Below are 23,276 nucleotides of genomic sequence, written 5' to 3'. Positions count from 1 at the left end.
GTGGTGTGGTATGTGGTTGCTGGTGAGTATTTGCTTCAGGTTGGGGGGCTGTCTGTAAGCAAGGACTGGCCTGTCTCCCACGATCTGTGAGAGTGATGGGTCGTCCTTCAGGTTAGGTTGTAGATCCTTGATGATGCGTTGGAGGGGTTTTAGTTGGGGGCTGAAGGTGATGGCTAGTGGCGTTCTGTTATTTTCTTTGTTGGGCCTGTCCTGTAGTAGGTGACTTCTGGGAACTCTTCTGGCTCTATCAATCTGTTTCTTCACTTCAGCAGGTGGGTATTATAGTTGTAAGAATGCTTGACAGAGATTTTGTAGGTGTTTGTCTCTGTCTGAGGGGTTGGAGCAAATGCGGTTGTATCGCAGAGCTTGGCTGTAGATGATGGATCGTGTGGTGTGGTCTGGGTGAAAGCTGGAGGCATGTAGGTAGGCAAAGCGGGCAGCAGGTTTCGAGTACAGGGTGGTGTTTATGTGACCATCACTTATTAGCACCATAGTGTCCAGGAAGTGGATCTCTTGTGTGGACTGGTCCAGGCTGAGGTTGATGGTGGGATGGAAATTGTTGAAATTATGGTAGAATTCCTCAAGGGCTTCTTTTCCATGGGTCAACTGCTGGAAATGGCCCACCTTGATTATCACTGCAAAAGGTGTCTCCCCCATCCCGGCTGGATCGATCGCTCCGGAGCTAAGTGTAGACATTCTGCAGTCACTGCCGCCAACAGAGCTTCCACCCTAGTCCGTGGGAGTTCTGCAGGTCGTGCAGCAATTTCATGCGCAGGCCTCAATTGTCTAGTTCTCGTCACGGATGGGCAAGCTGGTTCAGATAAACTGAGAATCTATCAAAAAACCAAATCAAAGCCAAATTTACTGTCCAGAATAGAAATATTCTGCAAGAAGGGTTGTTCATGACATACCCGCTTGACAGCATGTCTGATAATCTCACAAGAAAGTTGATCTCATTATTTTTCCAGCCCAATTTTGCCCACTAGCTGGAAAATTGAATTTGTATGCCAGATAGCCTGCAGGTCTGTTCTGCATTTATTTTTTATAAAGTTAGTCAACTCCAGAATGTCACTAGGATTATTAGAGTGCAGTAATGCAAAAGCTGATTCCCACACTATCCTTCCTAACATTTTAGGAGCTCTGGGAGGTAAATCAACCTAAGGGATACTTTGGGGAAATTATGCAAATTATGTATTTTGGAATTCAATTCTGATCAGGCTGGCACAGTAGCAGGTGGATGTGTTTCTACATTCCTGCTTTATCACCACTGACATTTTCAACTGTAGAAATAGTTCAATTTCACATGATCATGTAAACATGCTGTAAAATCTGACAGTCACTTACATTTTGCACAATTACAAAATGCTTTTGGAAAGAAAACATGCTGAATTCCTTTTTCATTTTGATCTGTTAGGTGTCTCAGGTCATGAATCACAGCATCTGCTGAAGACATTATGCTATCCAACCACAAAGAGGGATGCAGACTTTCACCCTTAATGACTTTTTTCCTTTTTGGTTGAGGAAAACACCAAAACAAGAAAAAATGCAAATGTAAAATTGCCGTGAGAGCACAGTGTGTATGACTCACTCCACAACCCCAGACATCTTGAACTGCCTTCATCCCAGGCCCACCCAGCAGAGAAGCAACAAGACTCCTCCCATGTAAAGATGCAGCACGCAGAAGAGAGACATACCTGCCTACATACACCAATAATAATATTTTGCCCTTTAAATCTTCAAAGAACTATAAAGATATTCACTAACAAATCCTCATAAACCTCCTGTAAGTGTTCTTACCCCCATTTTGTAAGACACAGAAAAGCTGATTTCTCCAAAGCCACACAAGTCGGTGGCAGACCTGGGGTTAAAACTCAGAAGCAAAGGTGCAAAAGAGTAGTCAGGAACATGCATTCAAATGAAAATGAACATTTACTTCCACAGCATTCACCGTCCTTTTTTCTGTCTGCAAATTTCCATATATAATTTTGTTCTCAAGAATGACTAAGGTGAGCAGAAGTTTCCCAAGTGAATGTGTGTCACAGTGTTGCCAAGTATTGCAAATCTTCAGATATTTGATGGTTTTCTTAAAGTCCCAGATCTTGGAGTCAAGTGATTATGTTACAAATCTAAGTTACCATTTTTTTCAGTAAGTTTCTAGCTTTCATGGTTGTGGAAGGACACTTGAAACAATGAACCCTAAAGGCTCAAAAATAGGAAGGCAAATGAAAAGTACTCAACATTTATTATTTTTTAGAATCACATGACTTTTGTGCCAATCGCATGGTATCTAGGGCCTGAGTCATGATTTCTGAATACTTTGGTTTGGCATGTGAAGGTTCAACATGGGAGTGTTTGCGTGCCAAAATCCCTGATTTGATTCTTCCCGCTTATACAATTTCAGTCAGCCAATCAGGAAGAAGAATCATCATGATGTGACTCATGTGACACTCAGATACCTCAAAAAAACAGTGAAAGAAACAGTAGAAACAAATAGCTTGAGAACAGCCTTTAGGCTGCTGTCTTTTCCCAGGAAGTGATCGCTGTACAGTTACAAATAATGAACAAATCAGTAGGAATCAAAATTCTGTTAACAGATAATTCATGCAGAGAAGAAAAATTGCTAAATAAATTAATCTATCCCAGCTCTGCTCATGAGTTCCTGGCTCTCATTCTCATATCCACTCTTCTAAACCACATTGATTTCCACCACACAAATTCCAGATGAATAAAGCTGAGCTTTGGTTCTACTAGCTAAGCAGAAGAGTAGGCAGGACTGTTGTCAAGAGGCTATAAACGTTCTGGTTTGAATTGTGGCTGTGGTATTATACAGCTATCTCTCTGTCTCTCATGTTCATGCATATGTACACACACACACACAAATGGGGACTGTTACCTAGGTGGACCAGTTTGAACCTGCAGCAGCCTGCTGCGATTATAACTATGTCTTCATATGGTTTATAATTAATCTTTTTTCTCCCATCTCACATTGCCTAATCCCTCATTTCGTCTGAATGCAAAGGCCCAAACTCAACACTGGGGGAACACACTCTTGACAGTTGTGTCTATTTAAGCCAGGGCTGAGTTTGTCCCATAGTATTGCATTGTGTCTGTGAAGGGTGCACGGACATATGAACTGATACTGTACATCTGCTCCCACTGCTCCCCAAAACATGCATTTCTTTCAGCCATTTGAGTTTTTGCCTTTGGTGAGAGGAAGGAACTGGCTGTTAATGGTGGGGGCTGAGAATTGGTCACATCATGGAACTGTGTTTGCAAGCATGATTCATGACAGGATTGTTTCTCAGCAGCTGCCAGCAGCAACAACTCAGCATTTACTAGAAGAGCCTGTTACCCAAGCACGGCTGATATGGGACCTGCAGCAAACCCATGGACAGCTGAAAAAGGAAGCAAACAAAACATTTTAACCCTTTATTTGACAGTATCGGTTTAAAACATGCTGTCCGTGTTGTTGGGGGAGATTAACAACTATCCTGCCAACATGAAACTGAAATCTAAATCCTCAGTTGTCATCCCTAGAGCTGGTTGAAAAGTGAAAACCTATTTTTACTTGTAATTTTGAAAGTTGCTCCCTTGTGCTCCTCACCCGTCTGCTGTATCCACCTGTTGTGTCTGGTCTTATACTTAGAGTGTCAGCATTTTGGGGTGGGGACCCTTTTTGTTGTCTTTTCAAAGCCCCTGGCAGAGCAGGGCCCATAGGCACTACTGCAATACAGATAATAATTATTAATTAGTGTTATGGCATGAGCCACCAGGACGTGCTGCTACACATAATATTCAAAGTTATTTTTCTCAGTGTGTGAGCATAATTCAGGCTTTGAAGAAACACGAGTGTTGTTGTAAGCTTTGTGATGCTTGTTTCTTTTGGAGGAGCTGTGGCAAGTAGCAGGAGAGTTTGCCTGAGTCTCTGCCTTAATCTCTCTAACTACAGTCAGTTCTTGGGGCATAGTTTCTTCCAAGGAACAAGGTGTTGGTGTCGGAGGACCCTGGAAGAGAGGACTGCCTGTATGCTGTTTGTGACCACCGCTGTTCCAGAACTGGTGTCTATACTGTAAATAACGTAAGTGATACTATGAAAATACCCAGATTCCATGTCACTGATTTCTCCTGCAATGGGGAAACAACCTGCACGACCCTGAAATCTGCTACTACTCAGCAGTGGTAGCAATGCACCCCAAAGACACACACACACACACACACACACACACACACACACACGAATACAACCTTTTTTAAGAAGTTAAAATAACTTTCTAACTTTCTGGTGTGGTTTTACATACGCAATCCCTTCTAGATAATTGACTGTTGGGGAAAAGTCTGGTTTGTGCTAGGCAGGAAAAATAAAAGCATTCAAAACAGACTCATGTTGTTTGTGGGCTAAACCAAAATACCGGGACTTGTATGTAAAACACACATGAGAAGAAAGGGAAAACAACATTCTAAAAATCACAGCAATGGAGGTCGAGGAAGCCAGATCGATAACACTAATTAATTTATTATTTATATCATTGAGTGCCTTGGCACACCACCCATGGCCCAGGACTGCACTGTACTAGGTGCTATACACACTCAGAACAAAAAACAGTCCCTTCAGATATTATAGAGCGTGATCCAAAGCCCACTGAAATTAACAAGATTCTTTCCAATGATTTCACCAGGCTCTGGATCAGACCCCAAATGGGTTATCTATGTCAAATACCCAAGCACACTCAAATGAGAGAGCACCCAATAGCATATCCCCCATTTTATGCCATTAGACGCTTTAGTGGCCTGGATGTGAGTGGGTTGATATTCAAACCTCTCATGTGTAATTTTCACAGTTTGAAAGAAATACAAAGCCACAGATTGCTCACATTTCCATGAAATCTGTCTCCGAATGGGACTGGAAATAAGTTGGGACAAGTGGAGCAGCAGCCTAAATCAAGAAAGTTGCTACAGTTTAACTTTGATTAATCAAACCACAGTTCCCCCCCAAAATATTCAAGTGTGTATTTCAGTAGAGTCCAGAGCCCCTTTGTGCTGTGCTACAGATATACATACAAGACAGTCCCTACCCCAAAGAGCTTGCAGTCTAAAGAGATAGACTGATAAAGGGAGCAAGGAAGTACCGGTAGTATTTTGCCCATTGGATTTATCTATCTTAGGGTTTTATGCTGCCACCCACCACCATAGTATCTGAGCACCTTCCACACAAAATAAATACTGATAGCAAAGTCCCTTGTGGAGATCATGGAGTTTGGCACTTACCACTTCTTGGGGTCAAAACTCTGTTTGGGGTAGGGTTTTTGGTTTTGGTTTTGATTTATTTATCTATTTATTTACAGATGGGAAACAAGACAGAGAGAATAAATCACTTGCCCAAGTGTCTGTGCAGATGTCAAGCACTGAATCCTGGTCCCCTGAGTTCATTCCGGCTACTTAGCCGCAAGACCATCCTTCCACTCAAAGTCATGTTATCTAAAAGAAGTTCATGTCCCTCTATCTTCACTGGAAATCTGCTTAACTACTCAGAACTTTGATTGCCTGAATTAAAGCTAATGCTCCCATGCTTTTCCATAGACAAGATTGTACACCACTGGATAACAGAAAATGAATATAGCTATTGTCACTGTAATGCTGGATTGTAAATGGAAATAAATAATAAACAAGATCCACGGGAACACTGTGAACAGCAGTGCTGAGAGTGTTGTCTGTGTAGTGGTTTGTGGTAATTACCCATAGCCTAATCACACATTAGGGTGACCACTGCTGTATATGGAATTTCTGAATGCAAAACCTAGAGGCATTTTTAAAAGCTGGGCAGGACCAGACAAGTGGTGGCATGGTATGTTCAGCACATGGGCATGCTGAAGGCTGAGCTTGGATTTTGTCTCCCTTTCCCTCACTTGGCCAGCAGAAGCTGGAAATGCTGCAGAGGCTGCGTTTTCAACCCTTGGAGGGAGGGGAATGGCTTGTGACTTTACCCTGATCCATCTGATTGAGCCGAACTGTAGGCTCACCTATTCCAGAATCCAAAGCCACAGAGCAACTGGTCATGCAGCGTAAATTTCTGTACCGAAAGCATTCACATTATCTCAGCATCAAGGGCAAAATCCTCTAGTCTGGCCAAGATTCACTCAGCATAATAGCAGAAGGCAAGGTGAAAGGGGTTTTAAAGCCACCTTAGCAATCCTACACTCTAAGGCCAGGTCTACGTAGAATAATGGAATCATAGAAACATAGGGCTGGAAGGGACCTCAAGAAGTCACCTAGTCTAGTGCCCTGAGCTGCAGCAAGACCAAGTACATCTAGACCATCCCTGACAGGCGTTTGTCCAACCTATTCTTAAAAACCTCCAGCGATGGGGATTCCACAACATCCCTTGGAAACCTATTCCAGAGCTTAACTACCCTTAGAGCAGCAGTCCCCAAACTTTTTATCTCTCGCTCCCCCTTACCTCTGTCTGCTGGGGCTGGGAGTAGGGCCACAGTCAGGGCCAGGGCCATGGCTGGGAGTGGAGCTGGGGGTGGAGGCTGGGGCCACAGTTGTATCTGGGCCAGGAGCCAGGGGCTGAGGCTGGGGCCGCAGCTGTGGGGTGGGTCTGTGGCCGGGAGCAGGGCTGGTGCCAGGAGTGGAGCCTGGGACCAGGACTGGGGCCATGGCTGGGGCCAGGAACAGAGCTGTGGCAGGGCTGCAGTCAGGACCCGAGGCTGGGGCCATCGCCAGGAATGGAGCCACTCTTGGCCCTGGCCCCGCCCCCAGCCTTGGCTCTGGGCCGCAGCTCCTCTCCCAGCCCCAGCACTCTGAGGAACTGCAGACAGTTCCTTTCTGCACAGATTTATTGGAAAGGTTTTAATAAACACAGATGTTAGGAACGGATGGCTACTGTGTAATCATGTGCAGAAAAATCCAACAGACAAAATATCTCCTAATGCAGAACCGCACACTATGTAATATTCTAAAACAAGTGATGAAGAAATACGTATTACAAAAAGACAGACTGGAAGAGATCTATCTCCCAAGACTTTCTTACTTTTTTGTTGCTTGTAAGCCAAACAAGTAAAACCAGTAGCTTGGTCCAAAAACCATAGATGTCAACAGAAAGACTCCCATTGACTTTAGTGGTCTTTGGATCAGGCCGTAGAGAGGATTACAGTTTCTTAAAAAAGATTAAAGTTTTAGGTAGGTTAGGAAACCCTTTTACGACTCCTAATTTCTCTATCCTTTCCCTACCAGTCCCATAAGAAATGTGCGTGCACTTGCATGTCTAGTACTGTGTGTGCGAGACAAAGTGAGACGCCTGATCATGTTTTGTTTTTCTATAGTAAAAGAATTACATGAAAATATTTCTGCAAAAATGAACCAAATATTGGCTGTCCAAGCACCAGGAACAATACAAATTTATGACCAGCAACAATGCTAGATTAGTACAGAATGTGATCAATTTTTCCAAAGAAGGGAGGAGAGGGAAATATTGGATAGTGAAGCAAATCAAATTTCTGGATTCCTGGCTTTTAACTGTTTTAAACACAAATTTAAATTTTGCAGAACTGACTATATAATATGCTGGCAGAGTAGCAAAGAAACAACAATTTTATTGAGACCTTTTGTTGTTGTTGTTGTTGCACATTTGGAGTTTTCATTTAGTAATCACAGCTAAATAATCCTAGGGGAGAAAGTCCAATAACCCTGTCATGCCAGTGAACTTTGCTGAAGAATCCAAAACTCAAGCAGTTTAAGAATATATTTGTAATATTAAAATAAGGGGAAATAATAATCAGATGATCTCAGCCCCAGACGTATTTCATTGCTGTGGAAATGCCAGGTTGGAGAGTTCAGGTGGAAAAGGAAAAGCCTTGTAACTTCTCCAAACGTCAGTCATCAAGTCCAGACACCTCTAAATACTGCCATTCATTTCACACTGCAGGATATTGTATTGAAAAGCAAGGCAGGGCAAACACAGTACCTTCTACCACTAAATAGGCCCTGCACAAACCTTAGCTAAGTGTGTTTTTCCTATTTGGAATAGAGCTCTTTCATTTAAAAAAAACACCAGACCTTTATGGAGCCATGCTTCTCACAGAGAACAATATTTATAGCCACATGCAAAAAATAGAAAAGAGGATGAGCTTGAAAAGGCAAACAGAGAGGCATTCCAAGACAGGTATATGTCAAATATAAGATGACTCATCTGCCTCTTTCAATAAAAATATTCAGTCCAGACAGATCAAAGGCACTAAATACACCATCATCATTTCGCTAAGCCTGGCAAAAAACGTAAAAAGATTTTCATTCATCTATCACATAGTGGGAGGTCTATGGACAAATGACAGCCAGAAGATTCTCACTTATGAAAGAGGCCAAATCCGACAATGCACATCTTTTAAGTAGGATATGCAAGGGACAGAAAGCTTAGTTTGATATCATTATGCAGCTGCCCTATGACACCAAATGGATCTGAGATTAGCAAACAATGCATCATATCCGGCGGTGGCTGATTACTTTTACTGTATTCTTTCAAAGATCTTCCACATTGCCTACTGCTCAGATGCTTCAATAGCTACAGATTCTAAAGCTGTGACAAACCAGGTCTGACTTCTCATTGCATATTTATTATGGACACTGAGACACACACACTTTGTATGAAACTGTACCTGCTTACAATCTGCCCTTCGTAAATTAGCCTTTGCTCACTGATATATGCCCCTTCATTGTGTTGTTTTTTACCACTTTGACCTCCACTCCTATCCTTCATCTCCTTAAAAGTTGTTAGAGGGGGAAGGGAAACAAGAAACCACAAAAAACAGGAAAATAGAATGTCAAAGTCTAATGTAAAATAACACTGACCTACTGCAATAACAGCATACAGGGAAAGAACACAAAGCTAAAGACTGACTTGCACAGCAGTGTTTTGTATTTCCATATAGTTGAAAACTTTTTTTCAAATGTAGCTCTGCTCTTCTGCACGTGGTTGCTTATCCCATAAATCTGGAAGAGCTGGTGCTGGTCAAAGAAACAGGAATGAGAGAGCTGTTCCCATGCTGCCATCATGTGGGGGAAGAGTTTATCACAGAGCTTGAAAGCAGTCGATGCTGCTAGCCACATGGTTCTACTGCTATATTACAATTACATACCAGACTGAATCTGTGGCTGGCAATCATTCACAGATAAAAGATAAAATTACAAATATTAAAGTTGCAGACAGTTTGTGAATCAAGTTCAAGCATAGTTTAAAGCAAACCTGTACTTTAATTTATAAGGTGGTCACTGATCGGCTTAGGGAGTAGACCTCAGACAAGATCCTGCTTCCTTACTCATCTGAGTAGCTCAGTCCTACTGACTGATTATGGGGCTAAGAAGATCAGGATTTATCTTTGCTTCATAGTTAACTGAAGTTATAACTCGAGTGTTGCCATTAACTTGATTTCCATCCACACATGGAAGCCTTTAATTTGAACATGGTAGTTAGCTGACCCCAGAGGGGGTGTAGGCGACAGCTAAAGCTGGCCCAACTCTCAGGTGCTAAAACTGTCACTGTTGCGGTATCCTAATCCCTTTGGGAGGTTCCAGTGCTCTTTTGGTGTGGCTGCTCTCACTCGAGTTCAGCTATCTCGAGAGGAGTAACTTGAGTGTAGCTAACTAGAGTTAACTCTGGAGTAAAGACATAGGCATAGAGGCTTCCGCCAGCCAAATGTAACAGCTCAACCATGAGATAATGCACTTGTCATTATTCCCCTGTCTCTCCAGTGTATTAGATAAAACAATAAATCTGCACCAGTAAGTTGGTTAGATAGCAATAAAGTTACTTTCAAAGGACAAATGCTATTGCTCAGATTCTATCTTTGAATGCAGCTGTGCAGCTTCCTTTGAATTCAGTGGCACTTATGTCTGAGCACACCTTTTTCAGCAAGCTCTTCAAGGCAGTGGGGCCATATCTCCCTCTGTTGTTGTACATTGCTTACCACAATGGGGCTCTGCTGTTGAGTGGGGTCTCTATTAATACTGTAATCAAATAATAATGGACATCTCAGGACAGAATATGTTCCATTGTCATAGGATCAATGTCTCCAGGCTGGAAAATTAAATGTCTCTAATTCCCCTCAATGCTTGGTTTTTTTTGCTAATTGCCTGGACTTTACTTCACCATTTATGCAAAAGTAAAAGACTGATATCCTGCTGCAAAACTCTCTTCTACTGGCATCTTGCTTTCTGATATTTTTTTTCCTCCCAGCTCTATTAGCTGCTGCGTAATGTTTTCAGCAGTGAGACAGCAGGCCAACAGACCCATTTACATCCTAATATGAGGCTAATCTGTGGCCAGCAAACAGCCAGAGGGCCAGCAACACACGGTTGGCCATCCCATTCCCCCTGTAAAGAATGGGCTGGCAGGACCACAATGCATAGCCTCCAACTTCTTCTATAATGCAATCTTATGAACACAAATTCCGAGGGCTATGCAGACTTGTATTAACACCAGCCTGACCAAAGTGTGGTTTCTCTCCAGCGGTGTAAATAACATTACATTAGGTATGGACATCATCAAAGCCAGGACATTCAAGACCAACAGTACAGTGCTGCCAATTTCTGATTTTGAACAGAAAGCGTTTTTAGGAACCTGACACTTCATCATGAGAATGTTACCTTGAGAAAAGCTGAGTTGCAAGTTTTTTTGGCTAAATTCTTGTAACCTTTTTAAATATTAACTGTGCGGAATTGTTTAGCACAGAGAGGGAAATCCTGACACTAAAATCCTTCATAGTCATAAAGGATTCATGCATTTTGAAACCTATTAGCAGAGTTGCTGGGAGCTATTTTTCATGACCTTTACACTTTGTCAGTAATGAACAGTACGAAGATTTCTCAGAGCAACAGTTGCCTGAAAAGCACTTAAAATTTATAAACTTCTCATACAGTTTCTGACATTTATCATTGCTAAAGTAAATGGAGCCAATGGAATTGACTATGCATTATGAGTAATATAATGCAATATTAAAGGAAACCCAATGGAGTACTCTAGGAGCTAGGCATCTAAATCATTCACGCCGTGCTGGGAAACTGTAAAGGAAAATGTGCAGCACCATTTGCTGGTTGACTCTTGCTGTCACTGCTCGATGTTATGTAAGAGCCAAACTGCACTGCTGATGCTGAGTGTTATATAATTGACAGCAGTGATTTACAGTTTGTGTGAAATAGAAGAGAAAGGAATTGTGGAAAGAATTCCTAAGGAATGATCACAAGTATTTCCACAGGCCAGCTACAGCCTTAGCTCCATAATAACTTACAGCAAGACACAAGAAGTAGTTCAAATGAAGACAGAGGGGAACTCATGCTGGTGCTATCTGCAGGATTTCAGTCTGCCAGCCAGGTGGACCCAAGCATTTCTGCCGCTTTGCTGTTGTTCATCTAAACTTTTCTACCCTGAATGACAGACAGACAGACAGATGGGCAATGCTAGCCAGCATCCATGGGTATATGGAGGTGGCACTGCATTTCCTCCTGCCATAAATATAAAGGGAAGGGTAAACCCCTTTGAAATCCCTCCTGGCCAGGGGAAAGCTCCTCTCACCTGTAAAGGGTTAAGAAGCTAAAGGTAACCTCGCTGGCACCTGACCAAAATGACCAATGAGGAGACAAGATACTTTAAAAAACTGGGAGGAGGGAGAGAAACAAAGGGTCTGTGTGTCTGTCTATATGCTGGTCTTTACCGGGGATAGACCAGGAATGGAGTCTTAGAACTTTTAGTAAGTAATCTAGCTAGGTATGTGTTAGCTTATGATTTCTTTAAATGGCTGAGAAAAGAATTGTGCTGAATAGAATAACTATTTCTGTCTGTGTATCTTTTTTGTAACTTAAGGTTTTGCCTAGAGGGGTTCTCTATGTTTTTTAATCTAATTACCCTGCAAGATATCTACCATCCTGATTTTACAGGGGGGATTTCTTTATTTCTATTTACTTCTATTTTTATTAAAAGTCTTCTTGTAAGAAAACTGAATGCTTTTTCATTGTTCTCAGATCCAAGGATTTGGGTCTGTGGTCACCTATGCAAATTGGTGAGGCTTTTTATCCAACATTTCCCAGGAAAGGGGGGGTGCAAGTGTTGGGAGGATTGTTCATTGTTCTTAAGATCCAAGGGTCTGGGTCTGTAGTCACCTAGGCAAATTGGTGAGGCTTTTTACCAAACCTTGTCCAGGAAGTGGGGTGCAAGGTTTTGGGAAGTATTTTGGGGGGAAAGACGCGTCCAAACAGCTCTTCCCCAGTAACCAGTATTAGTTTGGTGGGGGTAGCGGCTAGTCCAAGGACAACAGGTGGAATATTTTGTACCTTGGGGAAGGTTTGACCTAAGCTGGTAAAGATAAGCTTAGGAGGTTTTTCATGCAGGTCCCCACATCTGTACCCTAGAGTTCAGAGTGGGGGAGGAACCTTGACACCTCCCTTATCCCTTTCATCTCTTTCCCTCTTTCTCTCCCTTTGCTCTTCTTTCCTTTGTCCTCCATTTCAAATCTGCCGCTGCCCTCTTACTGCTAAGAGGTGGACACAGGAAGCCATTTGCAGGGCATAACAACAACTTTATTGAATCTACAGACTTATGAACAATACAACAGTCGCTATTATCATCTGTCACTAGATGGTAATCTTTTTATATAAACACACATGCACACTATAGATAGATACTGCTTTTTATATACCACTCTCCTAACACTCTTACTGCTCAGTGGTGGAATTGGATCTTCAAATATAGCTTCCCTTCCCCTCCTTTTCCTCCGTCCCCTCTTCATTTTTCCTGCCTTTCCCTTTTTCTCCTCTTCCGCCTCCCTCTTACGTCACTCCATTTCCATTATATTCAGGGTTTACAGTTTGGTTCAATGATTCTCAGCACCCCCACGAAACCAATTGTTCCAGCACCCTTGGGACCATGATATTAGCCACAGGTCATCCCTCTCCTTTACTCTTCCTCCAAGTATCTACATACTGTAATTCAGTTGGTTGGAATGAAATGAGTTGGGACAGGAAGGTGCACACAAACAATTACTGGCAAAAAGCTTTCTGTAACTGACGTACCGCTGAATTTTTATTGTTGAGAGTTTCAAATGACGATTAAGCCAAAGGTGAGAACCTTGATGGTGTTACTACAACCATGAGATAAAATGGAGTTTAAAATAATTTTTTTATATATTTTTTAATAATACTTGTGTATCAACAAGATATACACATACCAATCCAGTTTGCTTTAAGATTCACTATTCACTATGAACCCAGAAATTAAAGTGAAATTCAAGGGCCATGAAGAAACATGAACTGAAATTGAAAACCAGCTCACACAATCCTCTGAGAATTGAGACCTCAGTTTAGCACAGCTGTTACATTACATTCAATGTAGGCGTTGTTTACACATGCAGTTATTCAGAAATAGCTATTCTGCTTTAAATTCACACCCGACTTAATCTGGAATAATTTTCATGCGTAGACAGGCCCTTACACTATCTCCAAAGGCTGAGTGTTTAAGCAACTCCAGTGTAGAACACCAACAGGTAGTAAACACGTTGAAGCTGTGCAGTAAGATTCCCTTACGAGGAATAAGCAGGGTCCTGCAAACTCATTGATTTCATGGCCAGGAATTTTGAGTTGGAGCCCATCCTTTGCCACAAAAATGTGCTCCTAAATCCAAGTTTATCGAAGTTCCAGATCTCATGTTGGCAAAGATCACCTTCCAAAAGTGAACCAAGTCCAAACCATCGCAGAGATGCCTGCCTGAGTCTGCAGACAGCCTGAAACAACAATAGCTCTGAGAGATGTGAAGTGCCTCATTCATCTCAGTGTAGTTGAAATCTAATGATGCAAGTTTAATTGTCAACATTGTTAGCTATTTCGGTCTAATTATTTTAACATCCAACTATTGTGTTTAGCCCACAAATCCAGACTTCCTCCCACACCTTCCCAGGTGCCCAAAGCCCCAAAGTCCCTCTGCCAATGCTCAAATTATGGGGCGGGGAGGCTTAGAGGGACTAGGCCCCCTTTCTACTTTTAGGGGATACTGCAGTTCTGTCTTATGGCCCTCTTCTCATTACTGTTTAAATTAGAACACGCCACTTGACCTTCACGGCCCCTCCTCTTTTTCCATAATTCAAGCATTCCCCATCTACAACTGCCATAACTTTCATCTTCCCCCTGAGAATTCCTCTAGTACAATTATTGATTTTCCAATGCCAAATTCTGCAATGCACAGAGATTTAAACATTTAGAGAGGGTAGCCTGAACAAACTAAATTTAATATGTAATTATATACATAGTAGGCGCTACAAAGGTTGTCTGCTTTATTCATTTAAATATTTTATTTGATAAAATATTAAAATTTTAAATGGGTCCAGGCAGTTGCAGAATCTTCAATCTGCAGTATCGGAGTGCTGCAGACTACAGGGGTCTTGGAACATAATTTAGTTTATGCTTGATGCAGGGAACACGGTATCTTGGATACATGGACTTCCAGTGTGCATGGAAAAAACTGAACTGCTTGTCAAATGTTCTGTTACTGTTCTAGGGTTACCAACTGTTGTGATTTTATTGCAAATCTTGCAATATTTGCTGTGTTCTTTTTAAAGCCCCAGCTGCTGGAATTGAGGGATTGCATGAGAATTTAAGTTTTCAAGTTTAAAATAGTAAGTTTCTAGCCTTCATTGTTGCACAGAAAAATTTGAAAACACAAAGTAAATGCAACCTGAAGGCTCAGAAATCAGAAGGCAATAAAAAGAATCAAACATTTGGTTGTTGTTTGTTTGGGATATTTTATTTTGTTTTTTAATCTAATTATTTTAAGCTACAGTCATGATTTTGTGGGGGAGCCTCACAATTTTTGAATGCTTGCACTTGGATTTAGCAATATCGTTGTTCACAGACACTTCGTCAAATCTCTGGCAGAAACAGAGAGCAAGCAAGCAAGAAACGTTCAGCTATTGGATGACTGACCCTTGTGCATTCCATTTTTGATACTTTTATGGCATAAATATGTCTATATTTAAAGCCAACAACATGTTTTATTAGTTAACAACTAACACGCATCATGCAATGGTGCCTGGCTGGGATGGGCCAATTGAATGAATGTGGGTGCAATTCGCCAGCAGGATGTTGCTTATTTCAGGAACTTTTCAGAGGCCAGATATTCAGGTCAGTCCTCCCTCCACCTAGCCTAGTGCTATCCTACAGGAGATGGGAGGCAGGGACATGTATTCTGTGCCCTTCTAACACCCTCAGATTTCATTTTAGGCAACTCAGCAATAGAGGTGCATTCATCTTCCACTCCTAGCTCCACTTGGCTAGCTAACTGGGCCCTTCCTCTCTACCTGGCCCAGCAGCACAGTGTGCTCCTCCCTTGACAAAGGGGACAGGATGGAAGAACCCTCACAGATGCCTGTTCTTTGTCAGAGGGAAAGTGGGAGAAGACTCCAGGCTCCTTCTACCACCCCCAAAAAGCCTGGGCTCCACAGTTATCTGGCACTGCCATCCAGGTGACAGGGCAGCTCAGTGCCCTTTTACCCTTCCCTTCTGTCAAGTTCCTGGGGTGGCAGACAGGACCTTCTTGCTCTGCCCTATTCACCTTGGGGAGCAGGCTCTCCTCACTTCCTCCAGACTTCCCAGTCTTCAGGAGAGCTGCCTGCCTGCTCATTTTCTCATTCTGCAGCAGTGGGACCAAATGATCATGCTGACCCTTTAACTCTCTACAGATGACTTGCCACAGAGTGCACTGGGCTAAGAGAGCCAGTATGCCTCCAAGGAAAGGCAGGTGCCACAGGAAACTCTGCTGGGGATTGAGTTCTAGGATTTCCCCTGTGGATCAGTACAATACAGTATTAACGCCCTAGCATGGTGCTCGGGGGCACTATGCTGCTACAGAGGATATCTTTTGGATATGATGAAAAGAATGAGGCCCTCTGGACAACTCATGGTTACTGAAAACTTTGTGGTGCTTTTGCAAGAGTCTTAACCATGGTGTCCTGTCCAAATTTCATTTTAGGTGATGACAGGTACGTCTACACTGCCCACTAAACCCAGGCTCTGATGCAGCTTTGAGCCCAAGCACTGTCTCCATCCACACACAAATCAGTCTGATGCAGGTCAGCAAGCACTCAGGACCCGGATCCTAGGATCCTGCTAGAGGGCTGGATCTGAACCTGAGTCCCACTGAGACTCAGGGCCAAACCCTGTCATTTTGCACCATGGATGCAGCTCAAGCCACAGACCCACATGGTGTATTTTGGATGTCTGAGCACAACCAGGAGACCCAGGTCCAGCAATCGTAAACCCAGGTTTGCAATGCAGGGTAGCCAGTCAACTGCATGCTTGGAAACATTGAGTCCACAAGCCTGAGTCCCACAGACCCAAGTTTAGTGTGCAGTGTAGACATACCCTATGATCTCACTACAAAAACTAGAAATTCCCTCAGCAGTTGCCATTGGGTCCTGCACTTTTTAGTGTTGCCAACTCTTGTGAGTCTCACAATATTTGGTGTCTTTCTTAAAACCCCAGCTTCCGGAGTCATGTTATTTTATGAGAATCTCAGCTTTCTTTAAAAAAACAAAACCAACAACAAGCCAAGTTTCTAGCCCTCGTGTTTGCAGAGAAGAGCTTACAGTTTCAAAAATCAGAAGGCAAATAAGAGGAACCCAATTTTTTTAAAAAATCATGATTTGGGGGGGCTTGACTCATGATTTCTGAATACTTGGGGCTTGCAATACTGATTTCACTTCATTTTCTGAACTAAACTCCTTTGTAAAGTCTTTAAGTGCTGTTGACACCGTTGTATTTGACTCGCCAAAGGTAGCTCTAATTCCAGGGTGGCTGAAGTTTTCTGTACATACTGCAACTGATATCAAGGACTCTCTTCAACAGGCAAACCTTTCTCTTAAAGGTAACCAGGAAAACAAAGCACAAGAGGTGGGGCTTGCACTTTTTTTTCTTTTTTTTTTTGCTTTTGTATGTGCTATGAAGAAAACATTAAAGGTTTTGTCCCCCAAAAAATTATTAGGAGTATTTTTTCTACTTGTTCTTCACCTAAAAATTCAAGTAGTTGTCTCCCAGTGAAAACTCTATTAGGTAACTGGATCGTGAGTGAGATGAAATCATAAAAATTGCTTGAATTTTTGTATTTGAAAGAACATTAATAAGAAATTGTATTTAAAAAGTGAAATACAAAAAGCACACTCTCTGGTGTTTAATTTTATAAATGTCCAGGTACTGTAACCCAAAAGAGTGGAGATTTAGATATACTTTCAAACAGTGACTTGTGACTAGGTAAATAATAGTAAAATATCAACACAAGAACAAAGCTCAAACAAAGCCCTTCCTTTGTGTTCTTTAAGCCCAATTCTGCCCTCACTTACCACCTTGCAACCCCAGTAATTTCAATGGACAGAATCTGACCCACAAATAACAGGGAATTAAAGTTAAAGCAAAGTGGCTCTTGTGCTGTGAATCATTCATACAAATTAATTTTACCTGGAGACTGTGAACAAACTCAGAGACTGCCCCATATCCTTCCTTGTCCAGTGGAGATACTCCAGATTTTCACCAGAGCAGAATTTAGCCCAATAAATTCACATATTAAAGTTCAGTTTGTATTTAATCTGTTACCAGGCAGTTTTTCTCCCAGTCTCCTCATGTCATTTTGCACATGGATCAGACGTGAGACTGTTTCTTTGAATTAAAAAATAGATGAATGTGCTATCTGGCTCACCCCTTCCCTAATTCAGCCTCAGTGCCTGCGGTGCTATTGCAAAATGTTCGGAATGCTCACCCAGTAGGTTTGGTTCACATCCTTCCTCCTATTGACTAAAGCTGTATCCCCTTATGGGCCAGCTGATATAAGAATTTGATGGGAAGATAGGGCTCTGAACCCTAACCATATCTGAATCTGTATGTGTGTGGTCTGAAAGAGCAGCTTACACGATGAGGAATGGGAAGCCACTAAAACGATTCTGCTTCTAAATATTTTGACCTTTATTGACATTTATAAGTAGCAGGCAGTTTAATTACCAATTAGGGAAGTTATTAGTTACAAAAGGAGCCTGTTCTATTTTCCTGTATGGCCTCTTTCCCAACCCAGTGCAGTTCAGACAACATTACTGTGGCCAAACAAGACAACGTAACCCGAGAGGGCTCGGTTACCTTTCAGCTAAGCTACATGGGAATCCTTATCCAAGTCAAAGAACTTTTACAAAAATGTATCATCCAGAAACATTCCATTCAGAGCATAATATGTAAGACCTTCAATTTCTAAAGCAGCCTTAGGGCGTGGCATCACTTGTTATAGGTGCCTTCCTAAACAAAGTCGCTTGGTGGATGTGAATTATTGGTATTTTTGTCTTTAGGAATATCCATAATTCAGGCTGTCATTTATGCATTCTGTATTGTTGGGGCATGGAATGGGAAGCTGAGTATAAATATGACTTCAATTGTACATGGCAGTCTTAACTTCTCATCCTAAATTGTTGGGTAGACATGCTGTGTGCGGGTAAAGAACTGACAATTCCACCCCAGAGCTGGCTGCATTCCAGTAGCAGATGAAGCAATTGTTTTATACATCTAACCCCTACACCTGCAAACACTCGTGCATTTGAATAACTTTACAGACATTAATGGTCCTATCAATCAGAATGGGACTGGGTAAATATTTGCAGAATCAGTACCCTAGTTTAAACCGCCTCAATAAAATATGCTTAATAAGAGTAAGATAGTAATTATTAATAAGAATTATTAGGAGTCACAAGAGCATTCTTGCCATAATCTTTCCAGAATTTCATGCTTTTGAAAAGAAAAAACCCAGGAAACCAGTGTAAATCCAAAAGTGCTTTGCGTTAACAAAGCTAAAATGTCTGATGCATTGACCTGTGTGACACTTGTTATCTGAAGCAGTGTTAATTTGGAACCAGGCATGACTGGCAAAAACAATTAAATAATTCTGCACCTCTGAAGCCTGTTTTTCAAAGATGAATGATATTTAGCATTATTTTCCGCTCCTCAGTTTATACGAACATTGCTTCTCGCAGTCCTTGAGGCCCCAGCCTTGAAATCCTTACTCATTCATGCAAACGGGGTGTGATTCAGAGTCCTTTCTATTGACTTCAATGGACATTAGACTGACCTCATGCAGCCAGATGGTCAAAGGTATTTACATGCCTGAAGATGCAGATAGGCTTCTGGTGGGATTCTCAAATCCCCCAAGAAGGTCAGGTATCTAATTTCCATCAAAATCAATGGGAGATAGGCACCTAACTCTCCTGAGCACTTTTGCAAATCATACTAGGTACCTAGCTGCATCTTCAGGCCCCTAAATACCATTGAAAACCTGGCCAGTAGTCTTTAGCAAGGAGTGCCATTGAATTCAGTACGTCAGACTTTGCATGGCTAAAAATGCAGGATTGGGATCTCCAAAAGTGTTTCCTCATTGAAAAATTCATGGCAACACTTGCTTAACAGCAACCCAAAGAGGCAGCCCCCCCTTCACCCACACACACTCAAATACAACTGGCTGACATTTGTGGAGCCTTGGGTTTAATCTTAGCTTTAGTGACAGTTAATTGCCATCTGTTCTTTGACTGACTCCTGCTTTGAGCAGTGGCCTATATTATAACCAAGCCTAGATGAATGCTCATGCAAGAACACTCTTCTTCAGAAAAGGTCTTCAAGACTGTCTCTCTCTTATTAAAGAGAGCTTTATTTTCCTTCCAGGTGTCATTCATTAGGACATTCATTAGGATGTTCAGACTATCGTCTTGACAAAAGACCATTGGCCAAGATTTCAATGCCTGTCCTAATAGAGGACACCTGTAAATAGGCCTCTCTTCAATGGAACAGACTGACTAAATGATCCTGCTCTTAGAAGAAGGCATATTAATAATGATTTATTCAGTGCTGAATTCGATGGATCCTAATACCTGAAGACAAAATAGCTCCTATTCAGTCCTTGACTTCATTAACACTAAAGAAATAAATATAAAAGCTTTGATAGAACAGCTGGGAAGAAATAACCATACAGATTTGTTGGTGCACTATAACGTAAACAACTAAAATTTCCATGTGCTATATCTATTGATCAGAAGCAGCTTACGAAATGACAAAATGTCTTTGTGCATCTTTCCTTGAAATCATGGACTTCAGTCATTTGATTAAGTCAGACCATGAATTCTAAGAAGAAATCACAGAAAAGGAAGGCACGGTTATGCATCAGCAAGGAAGCAATGTTCTAGCTTTGTACAGCCCCTAGCACGATGGCATTGCTCTTTATCAAGGCTATCGTACTGCTACCATAATATAAATAACTGATAATAATACAAATGGTGAAGTTAAGAAATCTGATGTCAATAGGGATTCGTGTATTCATGACCACACAATCTCCCATGGGCAGAATTCATGAAGGAGCTTTTATAAACATTCAGACAACATTCAGACTCCTCCTGACGGTTGATATGACACACTGGACTTCTACATAGAGTGCTTCTGCAGACATGCACAGGCTGAAATTGTGAACAAACAGCATCACTTGACCCATAACCTCAGCCATACAGAATGCAATGCCATCCACAGCCTCCGAAACAGCTCTGACATTATAATCAAAGGGGCTGACAAAGAAGGTGCTGTAGTCATAATGAACAGGTCGGATTATGAACAGAAGGCTGCCAGGAAACTCTCCAACACCACATTCTACAGGCCACTATCCTCTGATCCCACTGAGGAGTACCAAAAGAAGCTACACCATCTGCTCAAGAAACTCCCTGCTATAGCACAGGAACAAATCTACACGGACACACCCCCAGAGCCCCGACCAAGGGTATTCTATCTGATACCCAAGATCCATAAACCTGGAAACCCTGGACACCCCATCATCTCAGGCATCAGCACTCTTACAGCAGAATTATCTGGCTATTTGGACTCTCTCCTCAGACCCTATGCTACCAGCACTCCTAGCTATCTTCGAGACACCACCGACTTCCTGAGGAAACTACAATGCCTTGGTGATCTTCCTGAAAACACCATCCTGGCCACCATGGACATAGAAGCTCTTTATACCAATATTCCACATGAGGATGGACTACAAGCTGTCAGGAACAGTATCCCTGATGAGGACATGGCACACCTGGTGGCTGAGCATTGCAACTTTGTCCTCACCCACAACCATTTCAGATTTGGGGACAACTTATACCTTCAAGTCAGCAGCACTGCTATGGGTACCCACATGGCCCCACAGTATGCCAACATTTTTACGGCTGACTTAGAACAACGCTTCCTCAGCTCTCGTCCCCTTGCACCCCTCCTCTACTTGTGCTACATTGATGACATCTTCATCATATGGACCCACGGGAAGGAGGCCCTTGAAGAATTCCACCTGGATTTCAACAATTTCCACCCCACCATCAACCTCAGCCTGGACCAGTCCACACAAGAAATCCACTTCCTGGACACTACAGTGCAAATAAGTGATGGTCACATAAACACCACCCTATACCGGAAACCTACTGAACGCTATACTTGCCTCCAGCTTCCATCCAGGACACATCACACGATCCATTGTCTACAGCCAAGCCCTAAAATACAACTGAATTTGCTCCAAGCCCTCAGACAGAGACAAACACGTGCAAGATCTTTATCAAGCATTCTTAAAACTACAGTACCACCTGGGGAAGTGAGGAAACAGATTGGCAGAGCAAGACAGGTACCCAGAAGTCACCTACTACAGGACAGGCCCAACAAGGAAAACAACAGAACACCACTGGCCATCACATAAAGCCCCCAGCTAAAACCTCTCCAGCACATCATCAACGATCTACAACCTATCCTGGAAAATGATCCCTCACTCTCCCAGACCTTGGGAGTCAGGCCAGTCCTGGCTTACAGACAGCCCCCCAACCTGAAACAAATACTCACCAGCAACTACACACCACACCACAGCAACACTAACCCAGGAACCAGTCCCTGTAACAAACCGTGTCGCCTACTCTGTCCCCATATCTACTCTACCGACACCATCAGAGGATCCAACCACATGAGCCACACCATCAGGGACTCATTCACCTGCACATCTACCAATGTGATATATGCCCTCATGTGCCAGCAATGCCCCTCTGCCATGTACATTGGCCAAACCATACAGTCTCTACGTAAAAGAATAAATGGACACAAATCAGACATCAGGAATGGTAACATACAAAAGCCAGTAGGAGAACACTTCAATCTCCCTGGACATTCAATAACAGATTTAAAAGTAGCCATACTTGAACAAAAAAACCTTCAAAAACAGACTTCAGACTTCAAAGAGAAACTGCAGAACTAAAATTCATTTGCAAATTTAACGTCATTAATTTCGGCTTGAATAGAGACTGGGAGTGGCTGGCTCACTACAAAAGCAGCTTTGTCTCTCCTGGAATTGACACCTGCTCATCAATTATTGGGAGTGGACACCATCCACCCTGATCGAATTGGCCCTGTCAACACTGGTTCTCCACTTGTGATGTAACTCCCTTCTCTTCATGTGTCAGTATAATAATGCCTACATCTGTAATTTTCACTCCATGCATCTGAAGAAGTGGGTTTTTTTTACCCACAAAAGCTTATGCCCAAATAAATCTGTTAGTCTTTAAAGTGCCACCGGTCTCCTTGTTGTTTTTGTGGATACGGACTTTGTGGATACAGACTGTGGATAACACGGCTACCCCCTGATACTTGAAGTTATTCTTGCTGTCAAACTACTTCCTCTGCCCATCCATCGAGCTGAGACACAAATTTGGAAAGATATTGAGAACATGCTCAGTTTAGTTATCTTGTTGCCAGTATGGTATTGGCAGTGAGATGTCACCTTCCCCGTAACACTGATCAAATATCAGCTGTCAGTGTTTACCCACATGACCAGTTTCTTGCAGTTGCAGGGAATCATTAGGAAGGCTGATCTGTTGTTGTCATTTTATCAATGGACTCTTTTTTTAAATACAACTTGTTGAGGTTGTTGGATATATATTGCATAGTGGCTGTCACAATTCAGGGAAATTGCAGATGTATTCCCCCTGTGGTTCACAAAGGGCAACCAACCTCAGGGTTTCAGCTCCTAGCTATCATGTGTCTTGGGCAGAGACTTATGTCTCTCTCCCTCCTGACCTAAGTTCCCTCTAAGCTGTGCGATCACGCAGCAGGCTATCAAGGGCCACACAGCTGGGGAGAGGCGCATCTTTAACAGGCAGCCTGTACCCCAAACCCCTCATCCCCGGCCCCACCCCAAAGCCCGCACCTCCAGCCAGAGC

This window comes from Eretmochelys imbricata, chromosome 10, assembly GCF_965152235.1.
Source record: "Eretmochelys imbricata isolate rEreImb1 chromosome 10, rEreImb1.hap1, whole genome shotgun sequence".
Lineage (NCBI taxonomy): Eukaryota > Metazoa > Chordata > Testudines > Cheloniidae > Eretmochelys > Eretmochelys imbricata.
Note: the sequence above shows the minus strand (reverse complement) of the source record.